A 13,299-nucleotide genomic window follows, 5' to 3' on the forward strand; every position below is an offset into this window, starting at 1 on the left:
TGATACAGTTGATTATGGAATGGTGGCTCAGACTCTAGTGGGAGATTATTTAATTCTCTATCTCTCTCCTTAAAATGACAAAGATTTGAATTTTGTAAAACATTGGACCCCAAAGACTTGGGGCTTGGGATATACAATACTTGTTGAACATTTGTTATGTGTCAGGCACTAGTCTGGAGGAAGCACTTGCCATGTATGAGTTTACTACTCGTGATACGTTAGGAGACAGGTTTCAATGTTGTCATCATTGATTGGTAAAAAAAAAACTGGAGCCCAGAGAAATTTTGTAATTTGTCTAGGGTTATAGAATGTCAGTAAATATCAGGAGCCTGCTTTTGTACCAGGCAAGTGAGTCAATAGCTTAACAGGCATCTATAACCAATCCCATTTGAGGGCAAAAAAATTATTCAAACTCATGGTGTGTCTGAAATAACTAGGCAAGCCTGTCATAATGATGAATGTAGAATCCAGTTGTTGGGGGAGGTAAGAGGCTCAATGAAAACAATTTTCTTTCTATTATTGAGGCCTCTAGTGAAACTCTTCAGCAACAGCAAACCCAGCAACCTCTGAGTGGTAAGGATTCCTTGATAGAAGTCACACTGCTTTGCTTACATATCCAAGGGCAACCCAATTTTCATTTATTAAGTTAATTTCTGGCTTTGATTATGGTGAATAATTATATTTTGAAAATCTTCACACCAGCTTTTGTGGAAGCACCATTTGTCTTTGCAGAAATCTTCCTTTAATGCTTTTCTTAAAAGCATTTACATCTCTTAAATGCTTCTAAGAGTTTCTTTCTAGGCCCCACAAATAACGTACCTGCTCCTGGAATGCTTTTCTTAAAAGCAGTTACATTTATAACTCTGGTTAATCACTGGTAGGCTAGCTGGTGTTATCTTACTTTATTGATGCCTGCATTATTCAAGACAGGGTTCAAAGCCCTGACAAAAGAAAAATAGACTACATTTATTGTCTCTTCTCAATGCTCTGCACTTGTCTTTGTTAGAGAGCTGAATTAGAGTAGTTGCTGTTCTTTTGGAGCTTTACTGACTGCTACCGTATTCCTCTCCATGTCACTGTGTGTCTAACGTTGTCTGATGACTTCTGTTTTTTTAATTGTTGTTCAGTTACAGTTGTCCCCATTTTCCCCCCATTGCTGTCCCCTGCCCCGTCCAACCGCTGCTCCCAAAGACAATCCCCACCCCACTGTCCTTGTCCATGGGTCCTTTGTACATGTTCCCCTCTTTCCTATTATCCTCCTCCCCCTCCCCTCTGGTCACTGTCAGTTTGTTCTTTATTCCCATGTCTCTGGTTCTGTTTTGCTTGCTTGTTTGTTTTGTTGATTAAGTTCCACTTATAGGTGAGATCATATGGTATTTGTCTTTCACCTTGTGGCTTATTTCACTTCGCATAATGCTCTCCAGTTCCATCCATGCTGTTGCAAAGGGTAGGAGTTCCTTCTTTTTTCTGCTGCATAGCATTCCACTGTGTAAATGTACCAACATTTTTTGATTCACTCATTTACTGATTGTCACTTAGGCTGTTTCCAGCACTTGGAAACTTGGCTATTGTAAATAATGCTGCTATGACCATTGGGGTGCATAGGTTCTTTTCAATTGGTGTTTCAGGATGTCTTCTTTTCACTGTTTTTTTTCTTTCTGGAAATCAATGTAATAAATAGTGGATGGCTTTATGTAATTGCTGCAAATGATGATAAAAGTTAGACAAAAGTATTAACTTCTCTATTAACACTTGAATTTGAATCAGGGATTTTGTTGATTTGTAAATTACCCACTAATGCAATGTGGAATAAGTTTTCTCATGTCTTCTCTACAAATTCTTAATAAATGCTTACCTTTGCACACAAAAATATCACAGATGAATATTCCAACATGTTCAGTTTTGAGAAGAAATAGTACTTAAATTAACTAATATCACAACAGTCTGGTGGTGAATTTTTTTATTGCTTATAGAAAAGATCTTTTTTTTTCTTTTTGACTGCTCTGCACCTTCTGACTTCTGTTACCATTTATAAATTCTTCCCAAGGTAAAAACCATAAACTTGATTTCCTAGCTTCCCTTGCAGCTAGGATGCAGGCACATGACCAGGCTGCACCGATCGGATACTTGCATTTGAGATTCTAAATTAAAAGCTAGTGGCACAAATAAGCAAGTGCAGCATAGAACCATCCCGGTGAGGAGAAAGGCAAGTAGGCCTGTTTTCCGAGAAAGGGCAGTAGCAGAGGTTCTGGCAGCACCTTCTGGTACCCAGAGATGGGGTCAACCCAGTGGCTGTCTGCGGTGTGAGACTGTCATTGCTCCTAGCTTTGTCGTCCTCAAGCCTGGTTCCCTGGGCCTCCTCAAAAACTTCAAACAATCTGATATCCTTTAACATTCCTTTTCTATTTAATCTAGCCAGGGAGGATTTCTGTAGTTTACCACTAAGAAATCCAACTGATACCACTGGAGTATGAGGATAATGACAAGGAAATAGGACACTTCCATATGTTTCTCCTCCCAGCTATTGAACCATATCAGCAGAGCAAGATCACTTGCCAGGTCGTTCGTAGAGCAGTCACCATTTACTTAAGCTGACTCACGGCTGAGAACAGCAATCTCCAAAGACTGATACACACCCAGGCAGGGCATTTCTAAGGAAAATGGAGGGTGACTTAATAATAGGTGCAATGGCTGGTTGTGAGTTCATCAGTGGTTTCAGGAAAGGGGGTTCAAAGATGAGTCCTGAAGAGGTCCTGGGGAGACATCTTCTGGGAGACTCCATGTTCTTGGCTTGAGAGGTAGGAAGAGCTGGCTGGAACAAAGAATACAGTTTCAGTAGGGGCTGTGGTGGTATGCATTTGGTATTTCCATGTCATGAGCAATCAACAAACATTTGTTGCTGAATGTCTACTGTAGTTATGATGTATGCTTGTGTCTGAATCAAGCATAGCGTCATGCTAAGGGCATCATTCTGTAAACAAGAAGAAGTTAACTTATATGAAGTTAATAGAGATTAAATGCAAATTTGAAGAGGTTGGATTTATGCTTTAGCTAGAGAATGCTTTGGGTCCCCTGGGGTTGGCATCTTTAAAACAGCACAGAACACAAGTCCCACAGGCTCCTCTTTGTGAAGAACAGATCAGATGAGCAGAGGAGGTTTGGTCCTCTTTAAGGGGCATCGGATTAGGGGACAGGATATAAGGTTCCAGATCTGCAGAGCCAGGACTAGCTGTGTGACCTTAAACCTCTTCACCGTTTTAGTAATCACTTTTCCCATTTGTAATGCATAAGGTTGGGATTCAATGATCTCTGATGACGTTTGCTCTTATTGAGACCAAATCTACCATGACCAAAAATGCGAGGGGGATGCACTCACTCTTTACCTGTGAACCTGGGCCAAGGCCCAATGCTCTGGGGATAACCAGGACTTAGTTGGGGATCATTTTTTGTACTGTACATTTGTTTATTTATAGAAATGTTTATGAGACCAAAAAGACATAGAAGTGATCTTCTTTTAACAAACTAATAATCAGAAGAATTGTCTCTCTCAGTGGTACAAACAGCTTTGCATCTTGCTCTAATATTGAGTGGTCATTATTACAGACATAAGGTCTTAAATACCAGCTTTAGAAATATACGTCACAAAACTTACAACATAGCAGTATTCAGAGTAGTCTTAAGGAAATGTATAAGAGCACCACTCCTGAATGAACTATGTAAAATGTATGAAATATATATAAATTTGGGGAAAGATATCATAGAAGATAAGGTTTTCCAACCACACACAGAATGTTTCTTAGTTTGATTTGTTTTCTTAGTTTGTTTTTTTTTTGAAGAAGGGATTTACTTTCTAAGAATAAAATGGCAACTCCCAGTTATTTAATAAATTACTGAAGTTTGCCTGCAATCTTGAATAAATGATTTTGCATCTCAAAGTTTTTATATTCTTATATAAAAATTCTTGGGTGAATTGCAATTCTGCTTTTCTTTCTAGTGTACTTTAATGTTTCATCCCATGGCCTCTGGGGCCTCACAGTGACTGCTCCCTTGCAGGAAATGACAACTGACATCCTCGCATGCACCTTTGAGCTTCTTGTCTGTGGCATGAGTCAAATCCAAAGACAAGAGGAGAACCTTTCATAACAAAGGAACCAAAAAATCAAGGAGACAGAAGCATTCTTTTGATGTAAAAAAATGCTCCTTAGTGTCAGTCCTCTGCACACTCATTTGTGGTGTATGTATCTATGAGTCACAAAAATGATATTAATTGCCCAAAGCCAAGAATTATTTTCTGTTTCCCCCTTTGTCTAAAATATAACTCACTCACAGGAGAACCAGTTAATCAACATCATTGTGAAGGGCGAAGACAGGTGCAACGGTCTGATTAAACACAAATGCTCAGGACATGCCGCTCAGCCAGAAGAGCATCTTGTGTCCCATGAGAACATTGTTACAGAGAACAGCCTTCACCTGTTTTCTCAGGTGAGGGGTGGAAGCTATTTTCATTTCCTTACAAAAATTAAAGAGCATGAAGGAGTTTGTCTAGGCAAATAAAATAGTAAGTAAAAAAAAGAACAACCAAAAATAAAAACAGGAACTGGTTCTCCTGACTCCCTGCCTAGACCCTTAGAAATTTCACTCTGGGGATATCTAGGGTTGAATATGAGAATAAAAGCAAGTAAATGCATCAAATGTAAGAGGTAGTTGTAATTTCTCACCTTCTCACTCATTCTAGAACAAATTCTTCAGCAAGTCTTTGCCACAAAAATGTATCTGGAAAAACCCCAAACACTGATTTGAAAGAATACATGCACCCCTGTGTCCATTCCAGTGTCATTTACGACTGCCAAGCTGTGGAAGCACCTCAACTGCCCATCAGTAGATGAGTGGACAAAAAAACCTGTGGTACATTTATGCAATAGAATACTACTTAGCCATAAAAAGAAGGAAATGTTACCCTTTGCAACAGCATGGATGGACCTGGAAAGTATTATGCTAAGTAAGATAAGCCAGTCAGAGAAAGACAAGTGCCATATGAGTTCACTTATATGTGGAACCTAATGAACAAAATAAATGAGTGAACAAAATAGAAACAGACTCATAGATACAGACAACAGACTGACAGCTGTCAGAGGGGAGAGGGTGAAAAAAGGTGAAGGGTTTAAGCACAAAACAAAACAAAACTCACAGACACAGACAACAGCATGGTGGTGACCAGAGAGCAAGTAGGGCATGGGGAGGTAGAAGAGGGTGAAGGAGGGTCAGTGGTGACGGAAGGAGACTTCACTGGGGGGGGTGAACACACAGTACAATATGCAGATGATGTATTTTAGAATTGTACCCCCGAAACCTTTATAACTTCATTAACCAATGTCACCCCAATAAAGTCAATAAAAAAGATAGGATGATAGTAAGTTGAAATATGGAGGAAGGGGTAGGGAAGAAAGAAGGCTGGAACTGGTCAGTATGTTGGAAGTTGGGGATCTTGAAGGAGGCTGCCTGGTGAAGCCCTGCCAAGCCTTCCCCCTGAACCCCGGCCCCGCGCTGGGGGGCTGCCTCCCTCCCCCAGTGCCTGCACCTCAGAGGCTCTTACCCTTCCGCCTGGCCCACTGTCGGCAGCCTCCGGCCTTCCCCTCGAGGTGCCCAATACGCCTTCCTTTCCTACAGTGTTATCAAGGAGGGCAAGGAAGTGGCATAGGACAATATACTATTTCCTAGGGCTGTCCTAACAAATGACCACAAACTTGGCGGCTTAAAGCAATAGAAATGTGTCCTGCCACGGTTCTGGCGGCCAGAAATCTGAACTCAGAGCTCCCTCCCAAGGCTCCAGGGGAGGAGCCTTCCTGTGTCTTCCAGACGTCTGGGAGCTCCAGGTGCTCCTTGACCGTGGCCGCATCGCTCCAAGCTCTGCCTCTGTCTTCACGTCACTCCTCCCTGCGACTTCTCCTTTCTTCTTCCCTGGACGGACACTTGTTCCTGGGTTTAGGGCCCACTCGGGTGACCCAGAATCATCTCATTTTGAGATCTTTACTCAATTACATTTGCAAAGACTTTTTTCCCCCGCCCCAAAATAAGGGAACATTCACAGTTTCCAGAATTTAGATATATCTTTTTTTGGGAGGGAGGGGGCACCATTCAGCCCCCTACAGGTCGTGGTGTCTGAGGCATTTGACCTACAAAAATACCTTCTTTTTATTTTATTCATTTTTGTCCTTTGTAAACCTGATATCTTTGAAGTAGCATCAGAATGTAAGTCCTAATGCAATGTCACAGCACGGAGGGCCTGGGACCACAGGCTCTGAGGTCACGTGGCCTCTGTGAGACCCTTCTGAGGCTCGATAGCAATACCTACCTCCGGGGCTGCTGTGGGGCTTAAAGAGGCTAGTACTTGTAAAAGCATCTAGAACTGGACCCAAGTAAAATGCTTTCTGCATGTTAACCGTTATTACTATCAAAGTGAGCAACACAAATGCATCACGAATGCGCTGGGGCACTGTCTGGAGTGAGGGTTCTTTGTGCCTTGACTGACCTGTGGCCCCCTGACCTGGAATGAAACGCCTGGGGGCCCCTCCTCCCCGGACCTGCTCTGAGCTGCTGTGTTTGCTGACCAGAGTCTCGGGCTCTGGCGGCCAAGCCACGCAGAGGGCGCAGAATTTCAAACAGAGATAGGGCGCTGCTGGGCGAACACGCAGACAGGGCATTTCCTGGGAGGCACCGCCCCTTGGGATGGGGCAGCCCGGTACCCACCCCACTGGGCCACGGCGTTCTGGGCAGGAGCCTTTCTCCGCCGGAGACTAGGGCTGGGCGCTGTGCTTCCTGCCCCGCTGACCTGCCTCGGGTCCTAGGAATCAATGAGTGTGAGTACTCCTGGGCACGGCTGGGAGCCCTCGCTGGTCAAGGTGAGGCCCATTGCTCTGCTTCTTATTACTGAGTTCTGTCCCCACTCTCGGCTGCAGTCCGGGCTCCCAGCTGCCCATAGTGGGTGGGGCAGGGCCCGTAGCATGATGGGGGGAGGGGGAGCTGCTCCTCTTGTTCTTAGAGACCTGGGCCCTCACGGGTGAGGTCCCAGACAGTGAGCAGAGCACAGAACACAGGGCTCAGTGTGGCTATGGGCAAGTCTCCCAGCCTCTCTGAACGGCGGTGTTCAGTGTCTGGGAAGGCGGGCACTGCACAGGACCTCTTGTTAGGTGCTGGGAAACTGTGGCTCTGACCCATGTGTGTGAGGTAGCTGTGAGACAGACTGGAGGCCTGTCGGGCCAGAGCTCAATTGCAGCTTGCGGCCATGGGGTCCTAGGCAGGTTACTAACCTTTTAGACTTCAGCTCCCACATCTGTAAGAGAGATGGAAATGTCAGTGGCTACTGGGGTGATTAAATGAAAAAAAAATGTATGTGGAACCTTCAGGCCAATGCTTGTCTCATCCTGCATGCATAGTGAACGGCAGCTATTATGCCTGTCCCGGAGCACTTTGAGGACTGATAATTAAATAATTGAATGGATGAATATAGAGAATAAATTATCCATCATCCAATGAATAGCTCTTTGCTGGCTCCATACCAGTGTGGTCTGGATGGACCGTGAGGGGACCTGGCCGTGCCCCAGAGTGGCAGCTTTCTAGCCGGGCGACTTCGAGCACGTCGCCTAACTTTTCTGAGCCTCGATTTTCTTGTCTTAAGAATAATAGTAGCTATTTTCTCTCATTTGCCAGGAGCTGCTCTAAGTGCTTTGCCTATATAAGCCACTTAGTCCTTGATACACTATGAAGTAGGTATTTGTCGATACCCATCTTACAGAGGAAACTTGGGGGCACAGAGAGGTTGTCCAGTTTGCTCCTGGGCACGCAGATTACAAGTGGTATCACGAGGCCACAGTCAGACCCGTGCCTGAGTCTTACCCAGTGCACTTTGGAAATGCCACCGTCTTCCTCCCCTCACGGGGTTTCTGTTGGGGTCCCACCTGTGGCTAAGTGCTCGGGGGAGGGTAGACCGGCTCACAGGTAGAACGCGCAGTCGCCGTTGACGTCCTCAGGTCTGGGCTGCATCCCGCTTCTGTTCAGTGCAGGTGGCATCCTTCCGTGTGTGAACCAGGGCTTTAAGCAGGTGTGTGTATGGATACATCATGGTTACATGTAAGTTCAGTATAGGGGCTTCTGCAGCTCTGGTGTTGCTGCGGCAGACTGGGGGTCAGTGAGGGTCCCCTCTCTGCGTGTGTGGAGTCGTCTTCCCTGAGAGTACCCTAAGTCTGAGGCCTAGGACCAGGCCTGGCTTTGGAGCCTTCTCTTCGCTGTTTCCAAGCTGGGGGAAGGACAGAACGGGGCTGGGGCGCCTCTGCATGTTTGGGACTGCACACACCTGGGCCCTGAGTGGCGGCTGAGACTCCACGGACAGTTGCCTCTGAGGCGTTCTGCAGGATGGGGCGAGCTTCCTCCTCCTACCCGACAGGCTCCTACTCCAGCGTTTGCAAAAGTAATTTCGGAGGCAGCTGCGCAGAGGCCTCAAGAGCCTCTTGGCTGCGTGAGGGAGAGAGGGTTTGATGGGGCTCTGTCATTTCTGAGACCCTGTATACATCTCACAGAAAAGGCTTCCTCGAGACGAGCTGCTTATCAAGCCTCTCCACAACGCCCTCTGAGTCAGGGTCGGTTGCGTGCGTGAAAGAGGGGCCTTCGGATTCATTCCTTCTGTGACAGACGTCGGTGAAAACTGGAGGAACGTGTTTCTGGCGGGGATTTTTTTTTTTAAATTGAGATCGTGCCTGGGGTGTGGATGACGGGAAGCTGATTATAATTGCAATGAGTTACCTCATTATATTTCAGGGTTGGACTGATTAGAGAGCTTTGTTTGATTTCACTAATTAAAGTTTTCACTCTCGGAAGTAATCAGCTCCGAGTGAAGGAGATTTTTCCTCCTCTTGGCTGCAGAAGCCATTAAGGAACTCAAGCATGGAAAGGAGATAAAATCCTTTGTGGATCATCTTTGAAACACCATAGCTTTTTTTCCTGTCAGTATTGAACTACTTTTGCTCTTCATAGATGTGAATTTTCTTTCAGGTTTTTTCCCCCGTTTTTATGTAGACAGAGAAAAGTCACTTGGCTACCATATTTAAGCCCTTGGAGCATGTTATGTAATGCCCAGGAGTTGGGAAGGAAAGCTCTGTTGAAGGAGAAAGGGAACTCTTAGATGAACGGGATTTAGGTGCCTGTTATCGGTGAGCCTGGCCTGGGTTGCGGGAGCTCCTGCTCGCCGAGGCCTCGGCAGTCCTATGGGGCGAGCACAGGACCAGTGGGCACCCAGATGGCACGGCAATGTCAATAAACGGGTGTCTGACCTCGCTACTTGGTCTGATCCCTACGTTTCCCTGAGTCTCAATATTTCTATCTGTTGAATGAATAGAAACATTGATCTTGATTAGTGGCTTTCAAGCTTAAAAAGTTCATTTATTACTTGAACTCCTCAATATATAAAACTGATGAGAATGGGTCCCCTTGTTGTGTGGAAGGGGTCGGGGGAAGGGTGGCGGTCATGTTGGGCCACCTTGTCATCTACTCGGTCTCCCCTTCCTTCCTCTGACCCCTGAACCCGTGAGCAGACACCTGGGCTTGAGGTCATGGATAACCCCTCCCATCGAGTTTTTGAAATTATTCTTGCAGCCCCTATTTCTGTTCAACCTCTTTTCCTTAGTCATTCTGCCAAAAATAGACATGGGAATCATGTCCCATTTCTTATTTCATCTCTTTTGGACCAAAATCGCATCATTCTATTATGATCCACTCTGAACTCTTTGCCTTGGAGACACTAACATAAGTTCTTTTCCCTTGTTGCGTGTTTAGGGAGTATTTGTGGTCATCGGTCTATGGGGTTGCCAGGTAGTGAGCTTCTCGTCACTGGGAGCTAATGGGCCAGGGCTGCCTTGTTGGTTGACAGAGTTTTACGTATTTTATTAAATTAACACCTCTCGAATATCCAGCATGTGCAAAACAGTAAAGTGTATGCCACACCTTGCCTAATGGCAGAGAAACAGACACAAGCAATAGGTGAGGGCATGGCCTGCTTCGTTAGCTTGCGTTACAGACAAGTCACATTGTCTTTGACCATTCCGAGTGATTGCTTAAGCACCTTAGAAGAATGTTCAGCTCGTCTTTCGTGAAGGCCTGCCTTCCTACTCTCAAGTTTCTCTGGAAGCGCAAAGAGCAGTAGACAAAGGGACAAGATCATTCTATTTGTAGTTATGGATTTTGCTTCTGTCACTCAAGAATATAATTCATTGGAAAGGGTCCTTCTTTGATGAAGACTGGTCCTAGGGCTTCCACAGGCTATAACCCCCTGGTTTGAACTTGGATACTCAGCCCTTATAGTATCAAGGCTACATAGAGTTGGGAGGGGCTTCCAACCTCGGCCATACCCTGGACCAGTGCTGGTCTTCTCCATAGTCATGGTATTGGCTTGGTTTTGGGCACCGACCACCAAACCAGACTCGCTGATTTTCATGGTGAATCCCCCTGTCCCTCTATTACCATTCTGGGGTTCTTTGTTTTCTTTCCAGCCAATGAACCTCTGTCAGAGACAAACATCATCTATCAGAATATTTCTAATAACACTGCACCCCAAAAGGGTCTCTATCCCTTCCCTCCAGGTAACGCCCAGGCCTCCATCCAGGTTCACCTGCTCCTCCCAGGCAGCCTCTGAAATCTGAGTAGCCAAGGGCATGTGGAGGCAGGATCTTTGCCAAGACACAAAAAAGACCTCGTTCCCCTGAGATAGGGGAACGTTCACCTTATAGCTGCAGAAGTAGGAGGCACTGGTCAAGCCACACGTCCTCGGGGAGCATCTGCTGTAGGGACCTCGCTGGGCCTGTCTCGTCAGAGGAGTGACTGGCAACTTATGACTGACAGCTTAGTGATGTTTCACCTGGCTAAGTACTCGGCTCAGACTATGAGAGGGGTCCCAGGTGTGACTGTTAGGGGATAGCGGTGGGGTTGTGGAGAGAAAGAGATTGGATCCCTAGACAGAGGGAGAATGAAGTACCCCGTTTCACCCTTTAGTGACTTCCTGTTGCTCTTAAGGTAAAATTAAGTCCCTTCCCGGTGACTTGAGTGCCTCCATGATCTGCCTGCTGCCCACCTCTCCGGCCCCATTATTCTCCTCTCTTTCCCTCCCCTCTTTGCTCTGGGCATGCAGAGGGGCATGTTTTATACCGCATGCCTCCAGATTTCACACTTGCCCTTCCATCTTTCTAGAACTCTGAAAGAATGGAGAGGGATGTTTGTAAATGACATCTCAGGGGCTGCAGGAGAAGGTGTTCTCCGGGCCTGGCAGAGGGAACAGAATGGTGAAAGGCCCGTGTGACCCTTGTGCACGAGCCTGGTGCCTCATGGCAGAGACCTTCCAGAAGAGAGCCAGGTGCCATTTGAAATGCAGTCAATCCCGAGTTGCACCAAGCCCCTTCCAAGCCTGTTACCCACTGCTGTTCCAAGGCTTCCTGTCCCACTGTGTCCTACTGCTGGCCTTTTGCTGAAGAAATGCCCTCTATTTTATTCCCTTACAAAGTCAGGTAGCTGCTGAAACATTAGAGCTTTCTCTTGATTGAGTGTCAAACATCCAACTGAAGTTATACTTAAATCTCTATCTACTTTTTCAGAAAGGAGAAGGGAGGGAGAAAGAGAGGGAGAGAAAAATCAACATGCAGTACCTCTCACACACCCCCCACTGGGGACCTGGCCCCGTAACCCAGGCAAGTGCCCTGGCTAGGAATTGAACCAGCAACCCTTTGGTTCACAGGCCAACACTCAATCCACTGAGCCACACCAGCCAGGGCTCTATCTACTTTTTAAAAATGTGACTAAAGTAGCTGGGTAGTTAGAAAGGTAGTGAATTCCTCATCTCCAGAGATATTCAAGCGATGATAATAATAGGTTGGAGTTAATGGAGATGTATGTAAAGGAACTTAAACATTTAATGGAGCAATGGATGATTTTAAAGACACTTTTCAGCTCTGAAATGTTTTGCATTTCAAGAAGATTAGGCAGAATGCACGGACTTTTACAATGTAGTTTATCTTGCTGCTTGGCACCTCGGAGAAACCTCACAGACATGGAAAAACACCCACTACCATAGGGCCTGTCCAAGCCAGAGGGGTTGTTTTCCCAGGTCTGATTTTGCATCTCTCAGTATAGAAGGTTTGCTGGGATTTCCAGTTCTTGGAAAGACCCTTAATGTCATCAGAGGAAGCTTTCTTGAGTGTCTGTGTGTATGCTATCCCCCTTGTCCACTTATCCAGTCTGAACTCTGTCTGTATCCATGAGTGGCCCGTCTTAGTCAATTTGAGCTGCTATGACAAAAAGATACCATAGACTGGGTGGCTTCAACACTAAATACCTATTTCTCATAGTTCTGGAGCCTGCGAAGTCCAGACACCAGAGGTGTCTGGTGACAGTCTGATGACTGTGTAATGAGAGTCTGATGAGAGCATATGGCAGAGAGAGAGAGAGAGAGAGAGAGAGAGAGAGAGAGAGAGAGAGAGAGAGAGAGAAAGCGCCAATCCTTTCATTCTCTTATCAAGGCAACTACCCCAATGTGAGGGCTCTACCTCCATGACCTCATCCAAACCCAATTTCCTCCCAAAGGTTTCCCCTTCAAGTACCATCATATTGGGGGATTAGGGCTTCAGCATATGGATTTTGGGGGACACAGACATTAAGTCCATAGCATGACCTAATGTCTCTAATTCAATTTCTCCTCTTTAAACTGAAACGAATATTGTCTTCGCTCAAGGTCATTGTGGTCCTTCAATAAATGATCACATGTGAAGGGATTGAACACAGAGTAGTGTTCAATCCATGTTCATTCTTTCCACCCAACGCTTCTCTGCTTCCCAGGATCTCATTCCTTCTTTAAGATCAAACTGGAGTGTCACCTCCTCTGGATGCTTTCCTTGGCCCTTCCTGACCCCCATCAGGCATTCTTCCCTCTGTTCTCTGAAGCACTTTGCACCTGCCTGTGATGGCACTGCTCTCCCGTGCTCACAACCATGCACCCACACCACGAGCCCCTCCAAGGCCGAGGGCCCTGCTAGGTCTTTCTCGGTACCCCCGTGCCGGCACACAGATAGGCTCCATGTGCTTTTGCTGAGTCACCACCCAAGGGACTGGTGGTAGAACCGACCAATAAGAGATATTTAGACATGATAAAGAGAAAGAGAAAGGAGGATGCATTAGGAAAGGGAGTGATTTTAAGAAATGGATGGAGAGGAAGCCTGGATGACAGCCAGATCTGATGCACCACTTAACAGAGGACAAATGGTTTAT

The 13,299-nt window shown here is 45.9% G+C and overlaps 1 protein-coding gene across 7 annotated transcripts in view; it reads left to right on the plus strand.

Annotated features, from left to right (window-relative positions):
* Positions 1 to 13,299, plus strand: part of FER1L6 (fer-1 like family member 6) — a 129,178-nt gene that overhangs the window by 7,374 nt on the left and 108,505 nt on the right. The window contains exon 1 of one of the 7 annotated variants that reach the window (XM_045860993.1): positions 6,737 to 6,857. The exons of 3 other annotated variants lie outside the window; for them this stretch is intronic. The gene's annotated coding sequence lies outside the window, so the exon portion shown is untranslated. Of the gene's footprint in view, positions 1 to 6,736; positions 6,900 to 13,299 lie in introns of those variants that run through there. 3 more of the 7 variants (XM_045860994.1, XM_045860992.1, XM_045860990.1) reach the window with 3 other exon arrangements.

This window comes from Phyllostomus hastatus, unplaced genomic scaffold (assembly GCF_019186645.2).
Source record: "Phyllostomus hastatus isolate PE091 unplaced genomic scaffold, TTU_PhHast_1.1 phas_scaffold_21, whole genome shotgun sequence".
Taxonomy (NCBI): Eukaryota; Metazoa; Chordata; class Mammalia; order Chiroptera; family Phyllostomidae; genus Phyllostomus; species Phyllostomus hastatus.